The sequence below is a fragment of the Meriones unguiculatus genome, chromosome X (genome assembly GCF_030254825.1).
Source record: "Meriones unguiculatus strain TT.TT164.6M chromosome X, Bangor_MerUng_6.1, whole genome shotgun sequence".
Taxonomy (NCBI): Eukaryota; Metazoa; Chordata; class Mammalia; order Rodentia; family Muridae; genus Meriones; species Meriones unguiculatus.
In genome coordinates, this window is record NC_083369.1 from 81897932 (window position 1) to 81913092 (window position 15161).

At 41.4% G+C, this 15161-nt stretch overlaps 1 protein-coding gene across 7 annotated transcripts in view; it reads left to right on the plus strand.

Annotated features, from left to right (window-relative positions):
* Positions 1–1236: 1236 nt before the first annotated feature.
* Stag2 (STAG2 cohesin complex component) overlaps positions 1237–15161 on the plus strand; it is a 145155-nt gene continuing 131230 nt past the window's right edge. For 2 of the 7 annotated variants that reach the window (XM_060375188.1, XM_060375192.1), the window contains exons 1-2: positions 1238–1606; positions 2614–2748. The gene's annotated coding sequence lies outside the window, so the exon portion shown is untranslated. Of the gene's footprint in view, positions 1607–1969; positions 2243–2613; positions 2749–15161 lie in introns of those variants that run through there. The other 5 variants (XM_060375187.1, XM_060375191.1, XM_060375189.1 and 2 more) reach the window with 4 other exon arrangements.

Here is a 15161-nt window from a genome sequence, read left to right on the forward strand (position 1 = left end):
TTTAAAACAACTGAATACTGAGGAAGGTATTTTAATCAACATGTAAAAACTGTAACAAATAAATGTTAATTTGACGGTATTTTAGGTGGGTAGGAACTTCTGTGACAGCAATGGAGACAACTGTAATTAATAGTTTCCTTCCTGTCCAAGGAGAAGAGGATCCTGGCAGGAACAGGCCATTCCTGAGTGTTCCCCACCCCCGCAGAGAGTGCAGTCAAAGGTACTTTGGGGTGGACTGGAAGTGACAAAAAGAAAAAAAAAATCCCCATAATGAGCACTCACTGGTGATAAAGAGTCAAGGAAGTTGGAAAGAGTGCAAAAAGTTTCTTCGCACTTCAAAATATTTGTGGGAGGCTGAGAGGGAGGATATGGAACTTTAATTGTTAACAATGTGGCAAGGCCGCCTCCACATAAGGCCAGCAGTGAGTGTCCTGTGACAACACTGTCCTTGCATGTGGATTTCACACTACTTTGTATGGCCCCATCTCCTCTTCTGACCCAAAGTCACAAATAAACTGGTTGAGGTGCCAACCAGCCTAGTAGCCCAGTTCCCTAAGTCTCCTAGAATTTGAGTTTAGAGACCACATTTTCTCGGAAAAGGAATAGTCAGTTGAAAAATTTTTTATGTCTATAATTATAATTTCCACCTAGTCTTCATGGTAAAGAGAATCAGCGCCCTTTACCCCCATACTCAAAGAAAAAAAAAACAACAACAAAAAAATAAAAATGCAAGCTACCGAATCACGTTGGGGATCAAGTGGTAGAGTTGGGCGAGTTGGATTGTTTTGGTGGGAAGTGTGTGCTGGGGGTGGGGTGGAGATGTTGAAAAGGACCAGAGGAAAGCAGCGATTTGGGAGCAAGGACCCAGAAGCCCTTTGCTGGGGTGGGTGTGTTGGTAGAGCCTCAAAGGGTGCTGCTGGCTTGCAGGACTGGCTGTCATTATCGCGCTGCTCAGGAGTGGGGCGATCGGGTCGCCAAGCACGGCTTGGGGCTTCGGGGGGCGGAGGGATCCTACCTCAGCCCTTAGCAGCCCGCGCTGGGCGGAAGCGCGTCCCAACGACTGAGTAAGTGAGGCGTGGGCACGCCACCTTGTTTACCCCCCTCGGCAGCGCGCCCCAGCGGGTGCCTAGTTTACAGAAGGCCCAGGACGACGGGTGGGAGGCGCGAGCCGCGATGGCCGCTCGCCGCCGCTAGATGCCGCCACTTCCCAACAGGAGCTGGCCGCGGGTTCGTGGCCGACAGATGGCGCCTGCGCGTTCCATTCGCCTCCAAGTCGCCGAAGAGCGAACACCCCAAACAATCCCGAAGCGCCACAAAAAAAAGAAAGAAAGAAAAAAAAGAAAGAAAAAGAAAGAAAGAAAAACAAAAAACAAAAACCCCGCCGGATCCGATGGTCACTTTCAACCTCCTCCCCGACCCCCGGCTCTAGAACCGCGGGGAGCTTCTGTTCCTGAGTAGAACACAAGGGTGTCAAGAAGAGGAAGGGGAAAAAAAAAACAATCTTGTAGCAGCCCAGGGGTGAAGAAGGCCCCCGGCCTGAACCAGAAGGAAGGAGCCGGGAGGCCAGCAGTCTCCTCGCTGCCTCCGTAGACGCGGAGGGGGGCAGGTAAGTTCTAAAATGGCGGAGGCGAAGCTTCTCGAAGTTTGGAGGGGCCCCCGGAGGGCGGGCGGCCCCCCGTGAGGTGTGTGGGCCGGTGATCCGGGCTTCGGGAGCGTTCGGCGGGGACGGAGGAGAGAGGCCTGCCACTCGCTGGCCCGCCCGCGGCCCGCTTGGCTGCCTGCAGCCCGGCACCAGGCACAGCCATCGAGTGAGCGGCGGCGTCCGGGCGGGGGCGGAGGTGGGGGCGAGAGGAGGGCTCGCCTCGCCCCCCGCCCGCGTCTCCCCCGGACTCTCCTCTCCGCCCCCGAGTCGCTCCCCCCAACACTTCCAAGCAACTTCCAGGACCCTCCCTCTCCTCCCCTTCCTGCCTCCCTCCCCCCTCCCGGAGCCGCTTTTTTGAGCGCCGGACGCTTCCTTTCGACTCCCCTCGCCGAAGGTTTTGCTCTCATCTCCCTCGCCCGACTCTCCCTCGGGGCCTCGGCGGAGGACACCCCCCTTCCCCATGGGTGGCCCAAAATGGAGAACGCGCGGCGGCGCAAGATGGAGGCTCCGCGCCTCCGCATAGCGCTCTGTGTCGCTGCCTCTCTTCCCAGGGCCTCTTAAGCAGCCTGGGGGAGCCGAGGCCCCCCCCCCAGACTGGAGGTGGGGTGGGGGTGCCATCTATAGTTGGGAGGTGGGGTGGGGGGGAAGAAAAGGAGAACCCGGAGAGGCCGTGGCTGGGTGTGTGTGTGTGTGTGTTGGGGGGTGGTGCGGGTAAGGAAGCGAGCAAAATGGTGGTGCTGGGAACGAGGGGGGGGGAGAGGGGAGGGTGAGCAGGCTCGCTTGTGTCTATTTGGGCCTCGGACCGAGGGAGGCGAGGGAAAATCTACTCTGCTCACACCCCTCCCTTGTCCCCCCCCTCCCTCCGCCCTTCCCCTCCTTCCTTCTTTCCCCTCCCCTCCCTCCCCTCCCCTCCCCTCCCTTCCTCCCTCCCTCTCCTCCCTTCCTCCCTCCCTCTCTTCCTCCCTTCCTAGAGAGGGAACAACATTCATGTGACGGGCCCCTCGGCTTCTCTCCCCCGCCCCAACATCTCCAGCGCGTGGTGGGGGAACTGCTTGGGCAAAGCGGTTGGCATCGATCTCTCCATCCTTTCCGAGGCCCCGACTTCGGTCAGTTTTCTCAGGGCACCAATTTTCAAAATAGGTTGGGGTCCGGCGGCGTCGCTCCCCTGCGCGTAGACCTTGCCCCAAAGGGGGCCCTGCCGGCCTGGCATGGGCGGAGGGGGGGAAGGGCGGGAGTGGATGGCTGTTTGTTGGGGGGTTTTGGCGCCACTTTTGTTTTAGTTTTAGTGCTGCTTTTTCGTTCCCACCCCCACCCGCACTGTCTTTCTCAAGGCAAGAACTGAGCTGATCCTTGCCCCAGGTAGGCAGCCTCTGTTTTCCCTCCACACTTTTATTCTTGCTTGAGGGCGACTTTCTCTTTTCTTCTTTCACGGATCCGGAGATCCGTGGACTGCAATTTTAGGAGGAAAAGGGTCAGTTGGGCCATTGGAGAGAGAAGGTGTGGGAAACAGCATCAAGTAGTTCCGCAAAACTTTGAGCCCCGTTCCCATTTTCTTCTGGCCTAGAATTGTAAACGTATTGTTGATTTCGTCCTTTTATTCCCCCCTTTCCCTCCCGCCGCTCGAGAATGTCTTGTTTTGCCTTTAGGTTTTTTTGTTGTTGTTGTTTTGTTTTGTTTTTTGTAATAAATTACTGTACTCTCGACATTTAGTTTCTGCTTCTCGGTGTTATACGTAATTTTATTTTTAATCCTAAACGATAATGGGTTATTGTGTGATTTTTTTTTTTTTTCGTGCTTTGGTGCTCGAGTTGAATTTTTAATATTGCATTAGTAGTTTCATCCGGTCTGGGAGACTTTCTCCTCCGTGGCCTAGGATGTTTTTTATGCTGTTGCCTACCCCCTCCCTCTCCCTCTTTCTTTCTTCTGGATGTAGTTTTTAAATTGGGGGTTATGTTTTTTGATTGAATGCTTATTTCCAGCTTCTGTGCTATGTCTATCAGAAACTTTTGATCTGTGGGGTTAGGTTTAAGGAAAGGAGGCACTTGTGTTGGTTTGTAATGGTTCCTTAAAATGCGCGGGCCGCCTCTTCCTCGACCCTGGTAAAGCCCCATCTTCCCTTCACACTGGAGTGTAAATTCCGTACCCCCTTTCTCCCACGCCGAATTTCACAGCAGCCACACCCTGTATATATGTCTCTGTGGATTGGGCTCATTATCAGCTTAATTTAGTGACTTAAACCACCATGATGGGACTTGCTTAAGCACGAAGCTTCTTTTCCTGTTTAGTCGTAGTGGTTAGTGTCGAAAGAGGAATAATCGAGGTTTCTTAATGTAACCTGGTGGGTCCAAGATTTGCCTTTTTTCTGTTGTCTTTTTTTCCTACTCGGGGCTGTTGGCGGTGTCAGCACCGCTGCTGGGGGCGGGGGGGGGGGTTGGAGGGGAGAGAGAGTCGGGTTACCGAAGTGCGTCATTCCTGGCTCTAGCAGGGCCTGCTCGGGAGCTTGCTGGTGTTTGTTACTGTCCTCGCAGCACTTTCCTGCCAACCTTCTCTCTCTGCGTATTGGTTGGGAGCAAAAGCAGGAGGCGGTCTCCTAAATCTGTCTGGAGCCCAGTGCTTTGCATTTAAGGGCATATGTGAACTTATTACGTTTTTTTTTTTTTTTTTTTGATGGGCCTGAAAATTGGATACATTTCTGTTTAACAACGTACAATTCAGGTAGTTTGGTCTTGCTTTCATATGTTTCTCAATGAACTGTGGGGTTAATTTTGTACATTTTAAACCACTTACGTCAAAATGCCTGGTTTTCTTTCTACGTTGATATCAATCTATAATTAGGGATCAGAAGGACCAGTTAAGGCAGAAGTGTTCAACGGTTTTTCAAGTGGTTGATTGTAATTTCATGTTAAATAGTCTGTTTTTCTCCATTTTGACACGAAGTGTATAAATTCCAGCTAATTACAAATGTTTAAGCTCACTTTCACCTTATATTTCTACTTATCCTTTAAAAAATATAATTTAAAATGTACTCATTGGGTCTTATGGATTTAAAATTCTTAAAGATGGTTATTTCAGTGTTTTTAACTGAATTCTTAAATTTTACTATATAGGAGTTGTGCAAATATAGTAACATTGTTGAGACTTTTGACTTTTTAACCTGCTAGCTTGATACTTTTGTTGCCTTGGCTATTCTTGTACTTTGTGAGTACTTGTCTCTGCATTCTGTTTAAAGATAAGGGAGTAGGAGGACAGAGATGGAAAGAGAAGTGGTCCTGAGTTGATTATTGTAGCTACATGAGTTCAGAAGGGCTCATTGTTAACTTACTCTACTTTTGGATTTGCTTAAAATTTTCTGTACTTGAGAAGGAAGAATTTTGAAGAAAAATTTTCAAGTTTTTACATTTTGATGTACTGACTTATTTATATTGACCTAAGTTATTTACACGGAAACCTAGTCTTGTATGTAGGAAATTACATAATGCCTAGCAGACCAGCTTTCAAAAATATTTAAACAAGCACTTCAGGGAAAACAGAATAAATTTTTACAAACTAGATAGACGTTAAATGTAACAGCCTGAATGTGCTCGGCTTCTACTTTCCTTTTGAATTTTTTTTTTTTTTTTGAAAATAGGAAATTCCATTTGTAGATTTAAAAAATTTTCTTGGTGTCTGTTTCATTAAGTTGGAGTTGCAGTGAGTCAGTCTGAGAGGGATTTACTATTAATAGGAGGGGCTTTGGCAGTTGGAGTAAAGCACAGTGGAAGAGATTGGGGTGCCACAGGGAGCATTTCCTGTAGGAAGATTGACAAGGCTCAGTTCAGTTTCAGTGTTTGGTGTTTAATGACTAGGTAGAGAACTGGATTGGAAAAGAAATGTACTTATTAGCCATTCCTTCCCACTGTGAAGTAACTGTAGTATTATAAGGTATTTGAGACTGAAGTACAAGGTAGAGAGGGTTCTTCTTTTTAAACCAATAGGAACTTGAATGTTTACATTTAAAATGATGTACCCTCCCCAACAGTCCGCTCTTCTAACTACTTAAAAGTTGATAAGAAAACCATTTCAGTGTTTTCGTTGCAGAACATTTTTAATATCACCATCAGCAATAGAAGTGCAATTAAAATTAAGACCCTTGATCTCCTTTAATTAGTATATTTGCTCCCAAAGTCCAAGGTAAGTGCATTGCTTTCTGCAGGTTTGTATACTGTGTCAAGCTTATTTTGTTCCTCTGTTAGATGCATTTTTGAGTGTAAAAGTTATGAAGGGAATCCAAAACAGATATTTTTGTAAAGTATATTCTCCAATTATTATTATATAAAAATTTTACCCCAGTGTGGGAGCAAACTTTTCCAAACTGTTATTATTACTTCACGCTCATTTTTTTAAAAGGATGTTAAGGCAGATTTCTGCCTTCACATTTTTATTCCTATGCAAATATTCTTAAGTAGATGGTGAAGATGTGGCACAGGCTTTGATTTCTTGTGGTGAGACCATAGCTAAATGACCAAACCAACAAATTTTGAATTTTGCCAGCATTCAAGTTGATTTTGGATTTTTAAAGTCCAAATGTAAATACAATTTTATTGAAATTAAATTAAACTTTTATCATTTGTATGAAGTAAAATTGGGAGCTTGGCTTAGGATCAGGCTCTTTGAGAATACAGGGTTAGAGGTGAAAATACATCATCATCATGTTAGTAATGTTTAATATCTGCATGTTTGACATAATCACCACAGCCCTATAGGAATGCTGTAAAAAGTGGGTAGTATTTTTGTTTTGCTTTCAGTTCTTTATAATAAAACTTTAGTTTTTGATGCTGAAAGATTATTTTTGAACTTGAAGTTTACATTAAAATATACAATTTGCTATTTAGAGGAGTACTATTTTGGGACTTGGGAGAATAATAGCAAAGGAAAGGGATAGCCCCAATTAGCAGTGCGCTATTAGTGTAGTCCTAGTTAGCTATTAGTGTATATTGAAATGTGATTGTTAGAGAATAGAAGAGGAGCTATAAAATTATACACTATTTAAAAGTACTTTGCATTTTTTCTTTGTAGTTTTCTACATTTAATATTTATGCTTAGGGCTTTTTGTGTATAGTTACATACTGTGTCCCTGTATAGTAGTATTTTTCTTTCACAAATATTAGATTTTGCATGTTCCAGTGGCAAAGATACAAAGAAATATAATTTTTGGTTTGCTTTTTCAGTTTCTCGAAGTGCATTTTGTGTCATTTAATTTAACCAAATAACTATTTTTCTGTGTAAGTAATGTGGCCTTTTGGACTGGGATTTGTGCATATGAGTTAAAAAAAAATAGTACATTTCTAACTTTGGTAATCTGTTGCCAGAAGATTTTCCTCCTGAATAACATTGTTAATACATGTTTACTGGTGGTTCATGGTGGCACTAGGGAAGAGGGGAAGCAGAGGCAGGCGGATCACTGTGAGTTTGAGGACAGCCTGGTCTACAAAGTTATTGCTGGACATCCAAGGCTACACTGAGAAACCCTGTCTCACACCCCCCACCTCCAAAAAACATGTTTACTCTACTTATTTAATACTGATTAGTGGACACTGGGAAAGTTAGTGTTGCTAGGTATAGTGGCTCACACCTGGGAGGCTCAGGCCTACTACAAAGGAAAAATGGAAATTTGCTGGAATTTGAGGCAGGTTGGGCCAGCCCTAGGCTTCTTGGCAAGATCTTATCTGGAAAGAAGAGAAAGTTAAGAGAGTGATCAAATAACTTTGTTTTCCTCTCCCCAGAGAAGGTGGATACCATGGTTTCTTTGCTTGTTTATTTATTTTCAGACAGAACCTCATTTTTAAACCCAGGTAGCCCTCAAAATTTGTGATCCTTCTACTTGAGCCCTTTTAGGGTTGGGATTACAGTCATTTGCTGCTATTCTTACATATTAATTGAAAAGTACATGATTAGACTTGAGAAATGAAAGATATTTCTATAAGCTCTTAATAATTTTATGTAAAACTAAAAAAAAAAAAGTAAAATTCCTTTTTAAAATAAGCGTCAAGTGTGGTGGTGCACACCTTTAATCCCAGCACTCAGGAAGCATCTGCTGGTGGATATCTGTGAGTTTGTGGCCAGCCTGGTCTACAAATAGACAGGACAGCCAACGCTGTTATACAGAGAAACCCTGTCTTGGAAAAAATAAAATAAAGTAAGTGTCAAGTAAATTTTCATTGAGTGTTTAAGGCTGGGAATGTGAGTTATTTTTACAATTTTGCAAGAATAACTTTGTAATGGAGTGTGAACTGTAAATTTTGAAGCCTGAGCTAATCTAGAAAATAATTTCAATGTTTGTTGGGTTTCTTTACTATTTTATGTGTGTGTGTTACCCACATGTAAGTCCATATATTGCACATTGCATGGTGCCTAAAGAGGCCAGTTGAGGGTATTGGATCCCATGGAACTATAACAGGTTGTGAGCTGCCAGATAGGTTCTAGGAATCAAACCTGTGTCCTGTAGAAGAACAGCTAGTGAGTGCTCTTAACCACTGAGACATCTCTTTAACTCCTTGGGTTCCTTTTCATGTCAGAAACCATGGTTTAACATAGATCCTCTAATAAACTTTGCAAGATAGGTGTGGTTAGGTATTCCCTCCCTCCCTCCCTCCCTCCCTCCCTCCCTCCCTCCCTCCCTCCCTCCCTTACTTCCTCTCTCTCCCTCCATCTCTCTATCTCTTTCTCCTTTCCTCCGTCCCTCCCTCTTTCCCTCCCTCCTTCTTTCTCTCCCTCCCTCCTTCCCTGAGACAGGGTTTCTCTGTGTAACAACAACTCTGGCTGCACTGTAGACCAGCTTGGCTTCCAGATCACAGACCCACCAGCCTCTCTCTGCCTTCAGTGTGCTGGGATTAAAGGCCTGTACCACTACTGCTCCTCTTATTTTTATTGATTGATAAATAGTATCAATACTTAGATTATTAGACTTATTACTGATTAGTATCTTGACCTGTTTATTATTTTGTTTTATTCTTTCTTGCTTTTCATAAACTTATCTGAAGAAATTTTAGATGTTGGGTTTAGTGAAGATGACATAAAAGTAAATATACATACATATATTTTGGTGGTTTTCATGGCTATGAGTCAAACTTTTGTACTTTGTGTTAACCATTCCCTTAAACTTCATCCTGCAGGGACTCATTTTTCCAGGTGGTAAGCATTCTTCTACCTAAACTGTTACAATATTGAGCATTTTCATCTCAATATTTATCTCTTTCATACAAAGAGAACTTTGTATTCCATTAATACCAACAATTAGTGTCCCATGACAGAATCATAACCAGGGTGCCCATGTCATGCAATGTATTTGTTTCTCCTGTTTGTTTTGGAAAAGATAGTTAGGTTCCAGGAATACTTACTCAAATTTTCTGAATTCCGAAGTTAATCTAAAGAACCTTGGTTACAAATGTTCCTAGAATATTGAGACTTGATTGGAATGTAAGCAGAGATTTATTTTCATAGTTATTTTCTTGCTTAGAATTTTGATGTAGCCTCTTAAAACTTTATGTGAGTGCAATCGATAATATTGCCATTTTTCTGATAAACTGGTTAATGTTAAAGATTTCACGCAATTAGTGCTACTGAGTTGTTTTAAAGAATTGAACGTAGACAGTTAAATGCATACATAGTTTTATTTGTAAGAAAAAATTTTGTAGGAGCATTTTTTATTACATAATTAAATTTTTTTCTAAAAGGACATTGATAGTAACTAATACTAACTGAATCTAATTTATATGCCAGATAGTATTACAAATACTTTGTATGTATCATGACAGTCATTTTTCATAATCCCATGGGGTATTACATCTACATGTTTCTTTTTTCTTTCCTTTTTTTTTTCTTTTTGAGACAGGGTCTCTACATAGCCCTGGTAGTTCTGGACCTCAATATGTAGACTGAGGCTCATAACTCAAGAGATCCACCTGCCTGTGCCTCCCAAGTGCTAGGATTAAAGGCTTGGACCACCATGCCCAACATACATGATTCATTTTTTTTTTGACAGAATACTTTGGGGATGGGCAAGGTGTCTTATGTTGTCTGTACTAGCCTAGAACTCATTTGTCTAGTCCAGCCTGGCTTTTAACTGAAGTCATTGTGATCTTCCCTCTTCAGAGTTCTAGAATTACAAGGCATGAGGTGCCAAACCCTGCCAAATTAGGATACTTTTGAGAGTAAGAGGGTCATTAATGAGACTTCATGCTGTGATAAGAGTATAAACTAGGACTGTCCCAGAGAAACTGGGATGTATGATGACCCTAATTAATAGACCCTTTTTCAGAAGAGGAAACATGAAGGCCTAGTAACTTGCCCAATTAGTAATTGGTAAGAAGGGATTCCAAACCCTATAGAGATTTCTATGGGAATGAAAGTGATTTAAATTATTTTAAATTGCTGGAATTGGAGGGTTTGATTATTTTATTCTTTGGGTTAATTTTTATTGGTACAGAGTCAGTAGTAAAAGACAAGAAGACAAGATACCGTGTTTTTGTTTTTTTGTTTTTTGTTTTTTTTAAACCAGGAGAATTTCTAGTACACTGTTTTAAAGTCAGACTAGGGTGATTGTGTGTCTTAGTTAATGTTGAAAACAACTTTCTTGAGAGTTACCTAAGTAAAACAAGTAAAAAGCGCCAAGATAACATCTGAGTTTATTTTCCTTATATAGTAGTCACTTCTCCTATCACTTTATTAGGAAATATGGATGCTATAATCATGGGAATCCCTCTGAGAAAACATAAAGAGAAGGGTGATTGATTTTTGGGACTAGGGAGAAATGGTTGTAAAAAGATGTTCTAGTTTAGAGATTTACCTGATGTTAAGCTGATCTTAATAACATGATTTGACATGTGTCACTTCAGAAACTAAATAGTTCTCCTTGGGATGAAGGTACATGGTGCTCTTGGTAGAGCTGGTATGTTAGCGTTTATAAGGCACTCAATACCCAGCTTCATTCGCAACCCCACCACTCCTTACTTTTGTGATAGTATTTACAGTTATTCTGTATTTCTGGACTGCTCATGTCTGTGGTATTCTCTCTGCCAAATTACCAGATACGAATTCATATGTAGAGAAATGACTTTGGTATAGTTCAGACTTCTTGCATTCATTGTAAAGTAAGGCTTTTTTTTTTTTTTTTGCTTGAGTGGAGGTGAGTGGTAGAGATCTGAGTTTTCTGCTTAGAACTTTTTGAAGTGGGATTGAGACAAGATCTCTCTACATAGCCTTTGCTGTTTTGAAACTTGCTGTGTAGCCTATGCTGGTCTTGAATCAGAGATTATCTTGCCTCTGCCTCCCAAGTGCTGGGATTAAAAGTGTGCACCACCACATGAGATACAATCTTCAAAGGACTTCCAGTTTTGTTTTCATAGTTGGATGTTTAATAGTTCATTGACTGTTTTCTTTATTGCCCTCAGCTAGTTCATTTTTGGAGGTTTTGTTGATGTTTTAATCTTACCAATATGATCAAATTACTACTAAGTAGTTCTGCATTCTAATTTGCTTCATTTGTTGAAATTGTACAAGAAAACAACTGGAAGGGAAGATAACATTTCTGATAAGACAAAGGAATTTGTGGAATGTGTTGTGACCTGGGAGCAAAGATTGCTTTTTGTGTGGGGGGGAGCATTTGAAGTACTAGGGATTAAATCCAGAGTTTCCTGCTACATAAGCTAGGCAAGTACTTTACTGCAGATTCCTATTCCCGTCTCTTTACCGTGCTTTTGGAAACGTTGGCATTCCCTGAGTTGTCCAGGTTAGCCTTGAATTTACTAACTTGCCATTGCTGGCCTTCAATTTGAGGGAAAGAACTTGGGGAGATTTATTATATGAATTTAATGAAATTGTTTTAATCTTGTTGGCAACTGTAAAGGTGGGGTTTATAGAATATGTGGGGAGGTTCATAGACACTCAGAAATGATGTACAGGATTTTTTTGAGATGGTTTCTCTGTGTAGCACTGGCTTTCCTGGAACTTCTGTAGATCAGGCTGGCCACGAATTCAGAGATCTACCTGCCATTGGCTTCTGAGAGCTTTGATTAAAAGAGTGAAAGTGTATGAAAATAATGTAGTTAAAAACATATTGTTGCAGTCAGGTGTAGTGGTGCATGGCTTCAATGTCTGTATTTGGTAGACAGAGTCAGGCTGATCTCTGTGACTTTGACGCCAACCTGGTCTGCAAATCGAGTCCAGGACAGCCACAGAGAAACCCTGACTCAAAAAACAAAACAAAACAAAACAAAACAAAACAAAACAAAACAAAACAAAACAAAACAAGAGTGTAGTCAGGTAGTGGTAGTGGTACATGCCTTTTATCCCAGTGCTCTGGAGGCAAAGACAGGTGGATCTCTGAGTATGAGGCCAGTCTGTTTTACATAGGGTCCTAGGACAACCAAGGCTGTTACACAGAGAAACCCTGTCTTGAAAAACAAAAACAAAAATAAAACAACAACAACAAAAAACCCAACAGAACAAAACAATACAAAAAGCTTGAGTGTATGTATGGGACAGAGCAGAGGTTTGATAGTCCCTCCTGGACATAATGTAAATGGTGTTAGAGATTGAACAGTCTCATGCATGCAACACAAGATACTGTGTGTGCATTTCACCAGGTTCTAAAAGATTTGTTCTTAGATCATTGCTGACTTATCCTGTTCCCTTAATATTATTAGCGGGACTTTATCACAGTAAAATGGATAAAAGTTCAGACTTATTTCTGACAAAGTCTCACTATACTGCGTGGCTTGGAACTTGCTACTTAGAGCTCAGGGGTACACCTGCTTCTGTCTCTCTAGTGCCAGTTGAAGGTGGATACTACCAGGCCTGGTGAAAATTCTTTAAAAACTAATCTTATACTATAGTTACTATGTAGGTCTTTTTAAATAATTATCTGGTTAAGTAACCTGTTTGACCTCAATCTTGTGATCCTCCTTGCTCAGTCTCCCAAGTACCAGTATTAGAATGTGTTGCTACTCATTCCTTTTTTTTTTTTTTTTTGTGGTGCCTGAGGTAGAACCCAGGGCTTCTTGTGTTAGGCCACAACTGACACTTCTCCCAACCATCAATACAGTTTTGTCACAATATCCTTAATTTGAAATAGTGACAGTTATTGAAAATACAGCTTGCTATGAAAGTTGTTAGGAGAAAAGTAACGGGATGCTAATGTTACCTTGGAATGATTATCTTCGGTAGTTAATTGACTTAATAGATTTTATGATTTCTTTTTCTAGCATTTACCAAAAGGCCTTCCAATTGAATTGATATTATGGTTCTGTGTAAAAGCAATGAAGCAACAAGCAATCAAAAATATATTTGTTAGTGGGATCCAGTGACATGGACCTGCACTTGGGAGGCTGAGTCAAGAGGATTTGTGAGCCTAGATGTTTGAGGCTTGTTTGGGCAACAGAGAACACTGTTTTTGTTTTTTTAAACAAGGCGAAAAACAACCCCCCAAAGCAAACAAACAAACAAACAAAACAGGGCATTACAATGTAGAACAGTCTGGCCTGGAGAGTACAGCCTGCCTCAGTCTTCTGAGTGCCAGGATTAAGGACATGTACTTATGTCAGGTTCTTAACGTGTGATTTTCAAATGTAAATACATTGCATTTACATTTCAATGTAATACATTGAGGCTTGTGGGGTTTTTGTTTGTTTGTTTGTTTTTATGTTCTGGGAATTAAACATGGGGCTACACATATACTAAAACCTTTAAACATTCTACCACTGAACTATATTCCCATCCATGCTCAAGCCTTATATTCATTTTGTTTTGTTTAAAGTTCTACTTACTGGGTCTGGAGAAATGTTTCCGTGTTTAATAGCACTTGTCTGTCTTGCATGGATTTTTTTCCCAGCACCAACATGGTATGTTATAACCATCTGTAACTCAAGTTCCACGTGATCTGGTACCTTCTTACCTCTGTGGGTGCCAGATATATGGTGCATATTTATATGCAAGCAAAGCATTCATATACATATAAGTAGCCAGGCAGTGGTGCACATGCCAGGCAGTGGTGCACAATTCCAACCCTCAGGAGGCAGAGGCAGGCAGATCTCTGAATTTGAGGCCAGCCTGGTCTACAGAGCTAATTACAAGACAGGCAAGGCTACACAAAGAAACCCTGTCTCTAAAAACCAAAAATAAAATAAAATAAAGATATAAATATGTATGAGTGTTTTGCCTGCATCCTTTTCTGTGTACCAAGTATATTACTGGTGCCCAAGGAGGCCAGAAAAGAACATTGGATCCTTTGGAACTGGAGTTAGAGATGGTTGTGAGCTATGATGTGGGTGCTGGGACTTGAACTTGAGTTTTCTGGAAAAACAGTCAGTGTTCTTAACTGTTGAGCAATCTCTCTGACCCCTTGCTCTATTTTTGAGACAGGCTGTCATTGAAAATGGCTATATAGCTGAAGTTGCCTGGCACTCTTGTATCTACCTTCCATTTTCTGGGATTACACACATGTACCACCACACCTGGCTTTTGAAGGTAGATCACTGATGTTTTTAAAAAAATGGTTTTGAACCATTTTTAGGGACTGAACCTACCTTTACCACTGAGATAGGTCCCGAACCCCTTTGTATTTTAATTTTTAGCTTTGTTTTCTTGTAATATTAGCTTGAAATTTTTAGTAGTGTATGTAATATGAAATTCACTTTTATTATATACATGTATATGATGATTTCTTAAAATTACTAATTTATATTTTGCATATATGTATGTATACCACGTGGTGCCTGGCACCCCAAGGTCAGAAGATGGAATCATTTTTCCTGGAACTGGAGTTGCAGAATGTTGTGAGTCAATTTTAGGTGCTGGGAACCAGAGCAGCCAGTGCTCTTAACAGCTGCACCATCTTTCTGGACCCTCAGATCCTTCCATTTTCAGATTGGGATGTATGATATCCCCCTTTCTTAGGATTGTAACCCCCTCACTTTTTAAAGTAGAAGAATTCTCCTTTCCCAGTGTGTCTGTTGGTTTATAGGTAATATTCAAACTTTTTGGCAGTTAGACTGCTGCATAGAACCCATTTAATATTCCCTTGTTTAAAAAAAAAACCTTTCATATCCTAAAGAAATAGTATTAAAGAAATAGTATTAAAGGAACTTTAATCATTGAGAATTTCTCTTCTTGGTACAGGAGAGAAAACATAGGAAATATTAGGAAAGCTGTAATTTTTTTTTCCTCTGGGATATATTTCTTCTTGCTTCCACCACCCATTAGGCCAAAAGACATTCCTTTACCCCTGGCAGGAGAATTGAGGAAGTGGTGGTGTAGCCATGGCTTGTGGAGAAATAGAAGTATGCAATTATATTTTTGAAATGCAAATTTGTCAGTGACATGGGTTTTTCCTGCTGGCATATATGTACTTTCTTGAGTTTAAATTATCAATGCCTAAAGTACTGCCATTCTTTGAAAAATATTTAGTAGATTTGGGTGTTCTAAATGTCCTTGAAAAATTGCCGATGACTCATTTAGATAAGGTGGGATTTTATTAGAAAATTTC